This window comes from Protopterus annectens, chromosome 17.part0 (assembly GCF_019279795.1).
Source record: "Protopterus annectens isolate FY-2018-M chromosome 17.part0, PAN1.0, whole genome shotgun sequence".
NCBI lineage: Eukaryota > Metazoa > Chordata > Ceratodontiformes > Protopteridae > Protopterus > Protopterus annectens.
Window position 1 is genome coordinate 300,041,867 of NC_056751.1, and position 15,735 is coordinate 300,057,601.

The 15,735-nt window shown below is 43.1% G+C and overlaps 1 protein-coding gene across 1 annotated transcript in view; it reads left to right on the forward strand.

The window, feature by feature from the left end:
- RCN1 (reticulocalbin 1) overlaps positions 1–15,735 on the forward strand; it is a 228,789-nt gene that overhangs the window by 207,753 nt on the left and 5,301 nt on the right. The window lies entirely within an intron of this gene.

A 15,735-nucleotide genomic window follows, 5' to 3' on the forward strand; every position in this document is an offset into this window, starting at 1 on the left:
AGTAAGTTTATAAAAATGTAAATCCATAATTAGAAATCAAGAATGTTGCTTTTTAGCTGCTCAAAAACAGTACAAAAATGAATTTTCACTACCTAATCTACCACTTCCATAAAACCAATGAGTTGACCAGCCAGCTATGTGGTATAGAGCATCGATTCTCGACCTTTTTCATCTCATGGCACACACAAACTAATTACAAAAATTTTGCGGCACACCAAAAAATATATTTTTTGCTGATCTGACAAAAAAAGGTACAATTTTAAACGATTTACAAAAAAATAGTAATTACCTACACTTTTTGCTCCAAAGTGGAATCTTTTTGTAACTAGTTAATCTGATGTCTATTTCAATCTTTCTCACTGTTTGGTCTTAAGATCCAATATTGGGTCCAATTCGGCTGCTTCACAAGACTTATGATCTGAGTGTCGAGCTCCTCCCTCTCCCATTATGCCTTACATCTCCTCTAACTCCTCATATCTCATTTGCCACCATCCAGCACAGATGTGTATCAAGCGTGCTTGTAGGCAGATGAGTTCATTTTTCTTTTTTTTCCCTCTCTTATTGAACTTTGTTAAAGGAATTTATCTTTCATAGTTAAACCTCTCTCCCTAAGTAATTTGTTGGTCTGCGTGCATTAGGGATTCGCCTCTTCCCCCTTGCCATTCTTTATCTTTTTCTCTAGTTTAAAAAAAATCTTTCTTGGAGTCTTTTTTTCTCTTTTATACAGTTTTTTTTAGTTTAGTAGCAAGGCAAGAATCTCTTTGCCTGAGTAGTGCAGTGATTGTGTGTGAGGGTGGAAACCCTGTGTGTAAGTTATCTAATTATGGGTGATAAACCAACAGAGTTCAAAAGATGCACCTTTGTGGGCACAAAATTACAACTCCGGATGCCCATAAGAGGTGCGTCTACTGTCTCGGGCCTGGGCACTTAGCGGCAGACTTCGATATTTACGTGGCCTTTAATCCCCGTGCCCTATCAGACTGCAAAAATAAACTTAGAGGTCTTCTACCTGCTTCTGGGATTCAAACCCCCTTGAAATCTGTGACTGCCAAAAAATCAAAGAAGTGTATCCCCTCAGCTTCCCCAGTGGCTACATCTTCTGTTTTTGATAAGAGGCAAATATTATCTTCTCTGACTGCCTCAGATCTGACTAATACCCACTGTTCATCAGATCCAAGATTTGCCTTGGTTCCAACAGAACCTGGACCTGCTATGGCTATTCCTCGGATCTGATCCTTCTCAGGTCCTAAGACTTCGGGTCAGACATTGTTGGAATCCATAGTTCCCCATCTCTGACCAAATTCTCCTTTGATCCAAAGCACTCGGATCAGAGGTCTCAGAGTCATACCCATTTTCGGCGCAAGCCGTCATCCCCAGCTCCCGCTGCTTGGATCAGTCATTCTCCTCTTAAGGCTGCTTGCTCCTCCGCTTTCTGTAGATCCTCTTGACTTTCCCATACAGATATGGACAAGATGATGTGGCGTTTCATCAAAGCCCAGATCCAGATGGGGATTTTGCCATCTCCATCCCATACTGGATCTGTGAGAGCGCCAACACCTGGAATACAAACCTCTCTTCCGATCTGACCATCAGCTTCTGAAACCCAGGATCTGATTTATCTCAGAACCCCATCATCAATGCCAAGGATATGTCTTTACTTGGGTCCATCAGTGTCCTAGATCAGCTCTGCTCTGATACTCCTGGAGTAGAGTGGGTCCCGGACCTGAGACATTGGATCTTACAATGAGCGGTTGGTCTGTGCTCCAGATCTGTCCCTTCCACTAGTGGCTGCGGCCCTCAACAGTTTGGGTCCAGTGCTGTCTGAAGGCACCGAATCCGGAGTGGCTTCTGCCTCCTCCTCTGGCAGCTTTGATGGGGGGGGGGTCACCAGCACCAGACCATCAGCCTTTCAGGTGGTAGAGAGGACATTCTCTACAGCTAGAGATGCATCTCCTCACCTCCCAGATCCTATCCAGTCCCCTTTTAATCCAAGCTTTGGGCCCATTTGTTCTGCCTATAGTCAACCCCTCCAGGAGAGCCTCCAGACCCCCCCCCCCGCAGGGGGTCCTCTGTTCCTCCGATTCTTCCCTCTCGCATCCCACAGGGAGATTCATCAGAAGAAAAAGTGCAAGAGGAAGCACTTGGACTTGACCAAAGACACCAACTTTGATGAGGGTGAAGGGACCCCCTCGGTCTTCATCTGACAACATCTCCTCTGGAGATATTTTAGAAATACTGAAGCAAAAGGGTGGATGGTAATTCCATCCCCCCTTCTTCTGAGTCTGTGTTACTGAAGGCCTTTGGGATGGGTCCAGCTACGTCCTGAGTGATACCACCAGTGGCTGAACTTATTTATGTAGTTTCCCACTGGGCGTGGAAGGAGCCAGACACAGTGAAGCCCATACCCAAGTATGCAGACAAGTACCTCAGCCCATCTACCAATCATTTGCATTTGAGCAAAGGTATCCCCATTAATGCCATTGCAGTGTCAGCAGCCAGTAAGAAGGAGCTAACAGAACAGAGGTCCACTGTCCACCCTTGAAACAAGGAGTCTTGGACGTTGGACAGACAGAAGAAGCGCATTTATGCTTCAGCTACCTTTATGCTTTGAGCATTGAATTACGTGGCACATATGTGTCTACAGAGGGACCTGGTTGAAGAACTTACCAATTGTCTGACAGAGTCCTTGCTGGAGGAGGACCTAAAGAAGGTATCTCCCCAATTGGCCACTCTCCTCCATTTCCAATTCTTCAATGAGCCTAATCTCTTATGCCACAGAGGGAACCCCTCGAGCAGCCGGAACAGGCATAGCCATTATGAGAAATGCCTGGATGAGAGTTTGCAGGTTTGCAGATCCCTTTAAGGCATCCTTCATCAATGCCTCTTTTGATGGTTCTTCCCTATTTGGACCATTAGTCAAAGAAAAACTTATCTGCAGCAAGCAGGAGGGAAAGACCTATCTGCTGTAGGGATCAAATTTTCTTCCCCTCAGTGGACATTTTCAAGGAACCAACAGAGTGGGAAGATGTGGTTCAGGAAATCACAAGGTCCTTTCCTGGATTCCCAAGAAGATTACTGCTCTAGAGGAAGAGGATTTAATGGAGGACGCCACCCTAGAGGCAGAGGGGGTTGTGCAGAATCAGGGCTTTAGAGAACCTTTCTCTGACGGTCCCTACAGCGCACTAGTGCCTGCTCTGGAGGCAGTCAGGGGCAGACTGTTATTGCACCTAGATCTCGGGGCAAATTTAACAACTGACAACTCAGTGCTAAACATAATTTCCAGGCGTTACTATATTCCATTTTCCCTCCCACCTCCAAGCCCCAGGAGGAATCTCCCCTATGTGCCACCCAGTCACAAGGAGAACGCCATTCAAGAAGTTCAGAAAATTCTCGGAAAAAAAAAAAGAGTCATCCAAAGGGTCCCGACCAAACAACATGGATGGGGAACCTATTCATGCTTCGTTTTGGTGCCAAAAAAGGCAGGGGACCTACAACGGAGCCTAGATCTGAGCACTCTGAACCTATTTATCAAGAAGTCAAAGTTACGCATGGTTACATTTCAGTCTATACTGCCACTGCTACGCAAGGAAGATTGGATATGCTTCATAGATCACCAGGATGTGTGCTATCATATCAAAATAAACAGGCACTCCAGGAGACGTTTGCGCTTGTGGCTGGGAGCCAGTCATTACCAATTCAGAGCACTACCCTTTGGACTCACCCCCCCCCCCAGGTGTTTACTAAATGCATGTCAATGGTAGCAGCTCACTTGAGACTGCAAGGATTCCAGATGTTTCCATACTTGGACGATTGGCTTCTAACTGCACCAGCAAGGCTTATAATCTCCAGAGCTGCATTGCCCCCACAACATGTAATCTTTTTCAGACCGCAAGTTCAAGTATTATTGGATATGCCCACTCCACCTGCAAAACTAATTTTCAGAACTCTAGGATCTATGTCATGTGTCATACACATAGTACCATTAGCAAGGTTCTTCATGCAAGTGCTGCAGTGGACTCTAGCTGTTCAGTTGTCCATTTAGTACCAACCATTATCTGTTCCTATCAGACTAACCCCAATTTGCAAGCATCACCTCCAGCGGTGGATTCTCTGAAACAACTTACACTTAGGCCTTTTTCTCTTTACCACCAATGACCACAGTGACCATGGATCCTTGCCTGTTGGGTTGGGGGGCATTATTAAGGAAGATTGGTCCAAGGCATGTGGTCCCCAGCAGTGACCACACAGCAACACCCTAGAGATGAGAGCAGTCTTTCTGACGTTGCAAGCCTTTCACAGCTGTCTCCCTCTGGGAAAAATAGCAATTCATACAGACAACATATCAGTAGTCTGGTACATCAACAAACAGGAGGTATCCCATTTGTACCCATTGTGCAGAGAGGCCATGAGGGTGTGGGAATGGATGATCTCTTCAAACCTTTCTCTCATTGCAATTCATATTCCTGGGGAGACAAACATATTGGCAGACAGACTGAGCAGATCTGTCTTGAGTCCACATGAGTGGTCCTTGAACCAATCAGTAGCTAACCTAAATATTAAGCAGATGGGCCAACCTTGCTGCAATCTCTTTACCTCTACTCCTGAACAACAATTGCAGCAAGTACTTCGCTTCTGACCTCCAAGTGGGAGTCACAGAGGAATATTCTAGTCCATGATTGTCATCTGGGTCTCCTGTATGTTTATCCTCCAATGCCTTTCATAGGTTGGTACTAGGCTATCGGCCCTATGGCCTATACAAGCCTAGCCATAACAATTCTCTGGATATTTCTTCCCACAATATTTACTTCCCTGGACCCCTATCTAGCAGGGCGATTGACATGATCCCTGAGGTGAATTTCCTATCTCCCATCCAATCGTCAAGGTTCCTTTTGAAGAGGGCCAAGGAGGTGCTTTGCTTGACATGTATGGGCAGTCTATTCCAGTGTATGGGAGTCACAGGGTCAGGAACCTGTCTCTCCAGCATGTTTTGTTCATTGTGATGACAAGGTTTAGATCCCTGGAGCATGTGGCTCTGAGGGAGTGGGATTTCTTTAAGTGGAGCATGTCCAATAGCTCCTACAGAAAGCCAGCAGTTTGAAGAGCACTCTGATACTCAACACCCCCTTCTGGCCCCTTCAGGTATGGTTCCTCTTCTTACAGTCTTGCATCAAATATCCATGGATACTGCATCTCAGGCAGGATCTAATTTCCCACCTGTAAAAACATCAACGTCCCATTCTCAAATCCCTATGATTAACTGCTTGGTTTCTCCACTTTCAGTGAGTCTAAGAAAGTCCAGGCTAGCTTCTCTGGTCCGAGAGATTATTCTTACTTCCCAGAAGCCTTCCAGAAAAAAGGTTTATAGTAGCAAGTGGAAGAGATTTTTGGTTTGGGCATTGAAAGAGAATATTGATCACTTTTCAGTTCCTGTTTCACCTATACTTCTTTTTCTAAGTTCACTTTTTCAAGATGGTGTCATAAAATTACATCTGGCAGCAATTGCAAATTTTCATACAGGGAAAGATTTTTTTCATTCTCTCAACATCCATACTATGTAAGGCATTTATGAAAGGGATTTTCCTACTTAGGCTTCCAATAAAAGATCCTTCTCCTCCTTGGGGCCTCACCATTGTACTTCAGGGTCTTACTCAGAAATCTTTTGAACCTGCTGACTCCTACAACATAAAGTTTCTATCTTGGAAAACCACTTTTCTTGTGGCCATTACTTCAGCCAAAACAGAGTCTGAACTGCAAACTCTGTCATCTAAACCAGCTTGTATCACTTTTTCAAAGATAGGGTCTCTTTAAGAACGAATACTTCATTTATGCCTAAAGTTGCCTTGGAATCAAATATTAACCAATCCATTCGCCTACCAGTCTTTTTTCCCAGTCATTCTGATAAGGGCAAACATATGTTACCTTTGCTTGATGTTCATAGGCAGTTGCATTTCTACCTGCGCAGGACAAAGAAATACAGAAAATCTGAGCAGCTATTCATATCCTTCTCACCTAATTGACTAAGCCAGACAGTGTCCAAAATCACACTAGCAAAATGGATTACTGATTGTATTACTGCTGTTTATTACGTGAGCGGCATGCAGCTACCCCATCCTCCAAAAGCTCATTCTACTAGGTTGATGTGCACTTTGCTTTTTCAGCTAGAACCTCTATTGATGAAATTTGTGCAGCAGCAGCTTGGTCCAGGTTGCATGCATTTCTCTCACATTATAAATTGGAAATTGTCTCCAGGAACAGAGTGTTCTTTGGCTCAGCAGTGCTCAGGCATATCCTTCCATGAGGGCCAGCCAAGATTTATGTAGGTGGGGACTCTGACCCATCAGTGAGGAAGAATGAAATGGACAACGGAAAAAAAAAAAAGTTTTTCCAATTCCAAACTTTTTTAAGCCCGGTGACTGCAAGAAGTCTTAAATGGCATCTTGTATTCTGGTGCTTCCCAATGCCAAACTGCATATGAGGAAGCTACAATGGTATCTCAAAAATCTGTGGACACAGCACTGCCAGGATTTGGACACTGTCATTCAAATAATACCTTGCATTCAAAAGGAATTTTTGTGGTGGGCTCAGGAATGTCACCTAAACAAGGGACTCTCTGTGACCCGGCCAGAGGCAAGTCAGATTCTAACGACAGATGCCTCAGATGTTGCTTGGGAGCTCATCTAAATGGAAAGTGGATACAAGACAAGTGGCCTGCCAGACTACAGCATCTACATATCAACATGAAAGAGATGTTAGCAGTTCAGTTTGCATTAATTGCTTTCAAAGAGTTACTTCTTCCAGGGCAGGTGTTGATTCTAACAGACAACACAACTGTCATGTGGTACATCAACAAACAACGGGGAACACATTCTTACCCATTGTGCAGGCAAGCAATGATTTTATGGGAGACTGCGCTCACTCTGCAACTAACTCTTCAGGCAAGGTTTCTGCCGGGAGCACAGAACTCCTTAGCAGATGTATTAAGCAGACAAATCATGGATCCCCACGAGTGGAAACTGGATCTTCATGTATTTCAAAAATTGACAGTGTCATGGGGAACTCCAGACATAGATCTGTTCGCTTCTCCACTAAACCACCAGCTGCCAAAGTTTTGCAGAAAGGATTTCATCACACAGCTTGGAAAGTGGATGTTCTTTCTTTCAGTTGGAAAAATCTTCATGTGTATGCCTTTCCACCTCTGCCTCTTCTTCCAAAGGTGCTTCTAAAGGTCAGACAAGACAAGCCAAGGATGATTTTAATAGCTCCAGATTGGCCTCGGCAGCACTGGTACCCATTACTGAGGAGTCTGGTAAGGAAGCCTCCATGGCCTTTACCCTTGATTCCACACCTGTTGTCTCAGAGGGACGGTCATCTGCTCAATGTCAAGCTTCACTCTCTACATCTAACAGCCTGGCATATTCTGTTTTGAAAGACAGCAGGTCTCGGCTTCCTCAACAAGTTTTAAATGTGATTATGGAAGCCAGAAGACCTAGTACAAGGAAAGTGTACGCAGAAAAATGGAAGAGATTTATGTTTTGGAGTGCAGCAAACAATTTGGAGATTACTGAGCCAAATTTGAGTGTGGCTCTTCAATATCTTACTGAGTTACTGGACAAAGGTTTGTCTTTCTCTTCCATTAAGATTCATGCTGCAGCAATTTCAGCTCACTATGATTGTGACCCACCATTGTTTTCGCATCCTTTGTTCAAGCAATTTCTTAGAGGGGCAAAGAATATAAGACCCCCACGTAGAGCTCCTACTCCTGCTTGGGATCTCAATTTTGTGTTGGAGAAACTTACTCTACAACCTTTGAGCTCGGCTACTGCTGAATTGAAATACTTGTCATGGAAGACTGCTTTTTGTTGGCCATTACTTCTGCAAGAAGGGTTTCTGAGTTGCAGGCCCTTATGGCAGTGGAGCCTTTTTGATTTTTCATAAGGATAGGTATCTTTACGCACTAATCCTTCCTTTATGCCTAAGGTGGTTTCAAGTGTGGCTTTAAACCAAACTGTTCTTTTGCCTACCCTTTATGCAGATCCCCAAAATAAAGGGGAAAAGATTTTGCACACTTTAGATGTACACAGGCTATTGCGTTATTATTTGAGCAGGACTAAGGATTTTAGGCAGTCTCAGCAGTTGTTTGTTTCTTTTGCTTTGAGTTCAAAGGGCAAGCCTGTGTCAAAACAAACTATTTCTAGGTGGATTGGGTGTTGCATTACATTTTGTTATTCCCATCATGGCAAGGAGATTCCAGCTGGGATTAGGCCTCATTCCACTAGGGCTACTGCCACTTCCACAGCATTTCTAAGGGGTGGCAACTAAGGATATTTTGGAGGCAGCTACTTGGAGTTCAGTGCATACTTTCTCTAAGCATTATCACCTTCCTCTCTACTCTAAGTCTAGGGCTGGTTTTGCCACAGCTATTTTGCAAGGCATGTTGTCAGTTCCTGCTTCCTTCTGATTTGCCAGCCTCCCTTACCTCTGCTTTGGGATTCTACCCAATAGTTAGGACTGCAGCAATGTGGAATGAAGAACATAGTACAGTTTTGTACCTACCATAAATGTAGATGTTCGAGGATCCACATTGCTGCAGTCCAATTTACCCTCCCTCCTTCCCTCTGTGTTTAGGGGTGGTTGTGTAGGTGAGGTTATATTCTGCTAATTGTGTATATATTGTATATATATTTTTGGTGCAGGTATTTTGGGAGTTTTTGTTTTTGGCCTTATCTTTTCAGGGTCTTCTGACATCTGGGGCAAGAAAAGACTGAGGATATGACGTCGGTCATGCGCATTAGTACCCTGACGTACTGACGTCAGTCTAATGCGCCCTGACCGACGTCAGCCATATACTTTGGTATTCGGGCCGACTGGACAGCGGACTACCCAATAGTTAGGACTGCAGCAATGTGGATCCTCGAACATCTACATTTATGGTAGGTACAAAACTGTACTTTTCCCACTGGGCGTGGAAGGAGCCAGACACAGTGAAGCCCATACCAAGTATGCAGACAAGTACCTCAGCCCATCTACCAATCATTTGCATTTGAGCAAAGGTATCCCCATTAATGCCATTGCAGTGTCAGCAGCCAGTAAGAAGGAGCTAACAGAACAGAGGTCCACTGTCCACCCTTGAAACAAGGAGTTTTGGACGTTGGACAGACAGAGGAAGCACATTTATGCTTCAGCTACCTTTATGCTTTGAGCATTGAATTACGTGGCACATATGTGTCTACAGAGGGACCTGGTTGAAGAACTTACCAATTGTCTGACAGAGTCCTTGCTGGAGGAGGACCTCAAGAAGGTATCTCCCCAATTGGCCACTCTCCTCCATTTCCAATTCTTCAATGAGCCTAATCTCTTATGCCACAGAGGGAACCCCTCGAGCAGCCGGAACAGGCATAGCCATTATGAGAAATGCCTGGATGAGAGTTTGCAGGTTTGCAGACCCCTTTAAGGCGTCCTTCATCAATGCCTCTTTTGATGGTTCTTCCCTATTTGGACCATCAGTCAAAGAAAAACTTACCTGCAGCAAGCAGGAGGGAAAGACCTATCTGCTGTAGGGATCAAATTTTCTTCCCCTCAGTGGACATTTTCAAGGAACCAACAGAGTGGGAAGATGTGGTTCAGGAAATCACAAGGTCCTTTCCTGGATTCCCAAGAAGATTACTGCTCTAGAGGAAGAGGATTTAATGGAGGACGCCACCCTAGAGGCAGAGGGGGTTGTGCAGAATCAGGGCTTTAGAGAACCTTTCTCTGACGGTCCCTACAGCGCACTAGTGCCTGCTCTGGAGGCAGTCAGGGGCAGACTGTTATTGCACCTAGATCTCGGGGCAAATTTAACAACTGACAACTCAGTGCTAAACATAATTTCCAGGCGTTACTATATTCCCTTTTCCCTCCCACCTCCAAGCCCCAGGAGGAATCTCCCCTATGTGCCACCCAGTCACAAGGAGAACGCCATTCAAGAAGTTCAGAAAATTCTCGGAAAAAAAAAAGAGTCATCCAAAGGGTCCCGACCAAACAACATGCATGGGGAACCTATTCATGCTTCGTTTTGGTGCCAAAAAAGGCAGGGGACCTACAACGGAGCCTAGATCTGAGCACTCTGAACCTATTTATCAAGAAGTCAAAGTTGCGCATGGTTACATTTCAGTCTATACTGCCACTGCTACGCAAGGAAGATTGGATATGCTTCATAGATCACCAGGATGTGTGCTATCATATCAAAATAAACAGGCACTCCAGGAGACGTTTGCGCTTGTGGCTGGGAGCCAGTCATTACCAATTCAGAGCACTACCCTTTGGACTCACCCCCCCCCCAGGTGTTTACTAAATGCATGTCAATGGTAGCAGCTCACTTGAGACTGCAAAGATTCCCGATGTTTCCATACTTGGACAATTGGCTTCTAACTGCACCAGCAAGGCTTATAATCTCCAGAGCTGCATTGCCCCCACAACATGTAATCTTTTTCAGACCGCAAGTTCAAGTATTATTGGATATGCCCACTCCACCTGCAAAACTAATTTTCAGAACTCTAGGATCTATGTCATGTGTCATACTCATAGTACCATTAGCAAGGTTCTTCATGCAAGTGCTGCAGCGGACTCTAGCTGTTCAGTTGTCCATTTAGTACCAACCATTATCTGTTCCTATCAGACTAACCCCAATTTGCAAGCGTCACCTCCAGCGGTGGATTCTCTGAAACAACTTACACTTAGGCCTTTTTCTCTTCCCCTCCAATGACCACAGTGACCATGGATGCTTCCCTGTTGGGTTGGGGGGCATTATTAAGGAAGATTGGTCCAAGGCATGTGGTCCCCAGCAGTGACCACACAGCAACACCCTAGAGATGAGAGCAGTCTTTCTGACGTTGCAAGCCTTTCACAGCTGTCTCCCTCTGGGAAAAATAGCAATTCATACAGACAACATATCAGTAGTCTGGTACATCAACAAACAGGAGGTATCCCATTTGTACCCATTGTGCAGAGAGGCCATGAGGGTGTGGGAATGGATGATCTCTTCAAACCTTTCTCTCATTGCAATTCATATTCCTGGGGAGACAAACATATTGGCAGACAGACTGAGCAGATCTGTCTTGAGTCCACATGAGTGGTCCTTGAACCAATCAGTAGCTAACCGAAATATTAAGCAGATGGGCCAACCTTGCTGCAATCTCTTTACCTCTACCCTGAACAACAATTGCAGCAAGTACTTCGCTCTGACCCCCCTCCAAGTGGGGAGTCACAGAGGAATATTCTAGTCCATGATTGTCATCTGGGTCTCCTGTATGTTTATCCTCCAATGCCTTTCATAGGTTGGTACTAGGCTATCGGCCCTATGGCCTATACAAGCCTAGCCATAACAATTCTCTGGATATTTCTTCCCACCATATTTACTTCCCTGGACCCCTATCTAGCAGGGCGATTGACATGATCCCTGAGGTGAATTTCCTATCTCCCATCCAATTGTCAAGGTTCCTTTTGAAGAGGGCCAAGGAGGTGCTTTGCTTGACATGTATGGGCAGTCTATTCCAGTGTATGGGAGTCACAGGGTCAGGAACCTGTCTCTCCAGCATGTTTTGTTCATTGTGATGACAAGGTTTAGATCCCTGGAGCATGTGGCTCTGAGGGAGTGGGATTTCTTTAAGTGGAGCATGTCCAATAGCTCCTACAGAAAGCCAGCAGTTTGAAGAGCACTCTGATACTCAACACCCCCTTCTGGCCTCTTCAGGTATGGTTCCTCTTCTTACAGTCTTGCATCAAATATCCTCCATGGATACTGCATCTCAGGCAGGATCTAATTTCCCACCTGTCAAAACATCAACGCCCCATTCTCAAATCCCTATGATTAACTGCTTAGTTTCTCCACTTTCAGTGAGTCTAAGAAAGTCCAGGCTAGCTTCTCTGGTCCAAGAGATTATTCTTACTTCCCAGAAGCCTTCCAGAAAAAAGGTTTATAGTAGCAAGTGGAAGAGATTTTTGGTTTGGGCATTGAAAGAGAATATTGATCCCTTTTCAGTTCCTGTTTCACCTATACTTCTTTTTCTAAGTTCACTTTTTCAAGATGGTGTCATAAAATTACATCTGGCAGCAATTGCAAATTTTCATACAGGGAAAGATTTTTTTCATTCTCTCAACATCCATACTATGTAAGGCATTTATGAAAGGGATTTTCCTACTTAGGCTTCCAATAAAAGATCCTTCTCCTCCTTGGGGCCTCACCATTGTACTTCAGGGTCTTACTCAGAAATCTTTTGAACCTGCTGACTCCTACAACATGAAGTTTCTATCTTGGAAAACCACTTTTCTTGTGGCCATTACTTCAGCCAAAACAGAGTCTGAACTGCAAACTCTGTCATCTAAACCAGCTTGTATCACTTTTTCAAAGATAGGGTCTCTTTAAGAACGAATCCTTCATTTATGCCTGAAGTTGCCTTGGAATCAAATATTAACCAATCCATTCGCCTACCAGTCTTTTTTCCCAGTCATTCTGATAAGGGCAAACATATGTTACCTTTGCTTGATGTTCATAGGCAGTTGCATTTCTACCTGCGCAGGACAAAGAAATATAGAAAATTTGAGCAGCTATTCATATCCTTCTCACCTAATTGACTAAGCCAGACAGTGTCCAAAATCACACTAGCAAAATGGATTACTGATTGTATTACTGCTGTTTATTACGTGAGCGGCATGCAGCTACCCCATCCTCCAAAAGCTCATTCTACTAGGTTGATGTGCGCTTTGCTTTTTCAGCTAGAACCTCTATTGATGAAATTTGTGCAGCAGCAGCTTGGTCCAGGTTGCATGCATTTCTCTCACATTATAAATTGGAAATTGTCTCCAGGAACAGAGTGTTCTTTGGCTCAGCAGTGCTCAGGCATATCCTTCCATGAGGGCCAGCCAAGATTTACGTAGGTGGGGACTCTGACCCATCAGTGAGGAAGAATGAAATGGACAACATCAGATTTAGAAATTATGCACTTACCATAACTTGGCATCTGTGTTGTCTAGTTTCATTCTTTCTCTCGTCCTACCCATCCATCCCCCATCCTAAGCAATTGAGAGGCATTTAGAGGAATTAGGAACCCACAGGTTCCTGGTTTGAGCTTTAGATTGTGGTAGTATCATTTTCCCTTCTCTTTATCTTTGTAGGTAACTGTCTGTAGAGCAGCAAACTTGGTCTGAGGAGTCAGAGGAGATATGAGGCATCATGGAAAGGGGAGGAGCTCAAGGCTCAGATTATAAGTCTTGTGAAGCGGCCAAATCAGATCCTTTATCGGATCCTAAGACCCATCAGTAAGGAAGAATGAAACTGGACAACACAGATGCCAGATTATGAAACTTCTAATTTATGATGCTTATCTTTCGGCTTTTTCCCGGTAAAGGGTCGCCACAGCGGAACTCCTGTCTGCTAATGATTGGCAGTAGATTTTTACGAAATGCCGAGGTGCCAGCTCGACACCCAACCTTCAACGAAGGCATGCCCATGTACGCATGCATGTCTTTCGAACGCTACCCAACCACGGGGAGGACATGCAGACTCCACACGGAAGGCACTCCCAAGCCAAGCCGAGAATCGAACAGGAGAACCTCTTGCTGTAAGGTAACAACGCTACCGCTGTACCACCGCGGCACTATGTAACTTCTAATTTATGATACTTTGCAATAAAAAAATACTCAAAATTATTTAAAACAGCTTTTATTTATTATTTTCCTCTAATTTACTTGCTTTTAATATTTAATGAGGTATTTGAGCTTGATGTTGTTTTAGAATGTCTTTTGTGCAAGGTCAAATTTTGGACAGGCATACTCTTAAATCTCTTTCTAGGGTTTCCAGCCGCAATTTATTTTTGTTCTTAATATTATTCATTGTGGAAAAGTTTGAATTACACAGATATGACATGGAGGAAGGAAGAAGTGCTTCTATTGCAATTTTGAAATATTGGGAAATTCACTTTTAAGAGATAACCAAAATGAAGTATCTGTTGTCAAATATTTAAGTTGTAATCCTCTTGTCATTTCTTATCTGTATTAACACAACCTTTTCTTTAATCATTAAGTTTGTCAAATTGCCTGCACTTAGGACAAACGGATCTCTTATCCAGTTCAAAGATAATATGTCAAGTGAAGGAAGATATTTTTCAATATTTATACTAAGTAATCTTAAAGTTTGTAAATTTAGATCTAGAAGATTTCCATCCAATTTGCACCTTTTTTGTTGGCTCAAACCCTTTCTTCCCAAAGAGTTAGTTTTTCTTTGAAAATGTTAATTTTGTTGGTGGAATAAGAATATTTTCACAATCTCCTTTCATACTTTTATCAAGTGTGTTTAAAGACTGAAACAAATCAACAAGAAGTGCAACCTTATTGCACCAAAGTTCATCACTGAGAAAATAATCTATCCGAGATTGTTGAGTTGTCAAAATAGTTAGAAATTCCTCTTTTAGTTCATAAAATCTTGATAGAATGCGACCATGAGATAACCACCTAACTGCAATAACAACTGTATGTCAGAAGCTTCCATTGAGGAACATAGTGTTGCAAACAATCTTGATTGTAACAGCCTGCCTTATATATAATTGACAACTGTGACAGTTTTGTCTAGGTTTACTACCAAAATTTCGGATGGCATTCGCGCAAACTGGGAAGGATAGAAAAGCTCATTTCCAGTTCACGGAAGGCCGAAATGAAAATGGTCAACGTCACAACAGCGAATGCTAGTGTGCATTTGATGTTAGGTCGACGTTCTGCCTGATGATCTCAATACAGTGGGGATTGGGAAATGTACCCATTTCCTCACTGTAGTGTGATCTCAAAGTTTGTATATATAGTTAGCAGAGGGTGTGGGGGGCAAAGCCCCCCAAATGAGTGGTGCAGGGGGGCTTCCCCCCTGCAAAATGTTAGTTGGAACTGACTGGAAAGCAAGGTATGCTGGGTAATGTCGACTTTATTGACTAGGGAAGGGTCCACATTACCGGTTTCATTATTTTTGCCTTTCCAGTGTTCTATTTTCAATATTTTTTTTTTTTTGATAACGTGATCACTTGACAAAATCAGTTTCAGAATTTTGATAGTGAACCTCTCATCTAGTACTTTTCTCAACTCAGGTACCAATGATTTTAATGCTAGTACTGCTCTGTGGAGAAAACAGTGAGTAAAAATAATTCTAGGATTCTTTTTTTGAGCCAGTGTAACAAATTCTTTTACATTTCCTGACATAGAGCAGGCACCATCCATACAAATACTGATGTAGAAATCCCAAGACAAGATATGACAATTGAATAATTATCAACATCATCAAAATATCTTTTTCCTTTATTGTTTCAGTGAGTGGTCAACAAATTAAAAACTGTTCTATAATCTCTTCTTTATAAATAAATCTACTGAATGCTAGAGGTTGAGCTTTGCCAGTGACATCAGTTAATTCATCCAGCTGAATAGCAAACATATTTATTTCTTTAATGTTAGATATTACTTGCAACTCAACATCTTGGGACAAATCCTGAATATGTCAACAAACTGTGTTATCTGACATTTGACTTTTTAAAACCTCCTTTTCATATTCTTCACCAAACAATGATATTTACAGTTTTACAGCATGCTGGTAAAATTACAGATTCTGCAATTGTGTAAGATTTCATTTTTTAGCAACTATTTCTGTGATTGTGTAACTTGCTTCTTATGCTTTTTCTGAAACGGTTACAAATTTAGTCCATGTTTTTGCTTGATTAGTCATAT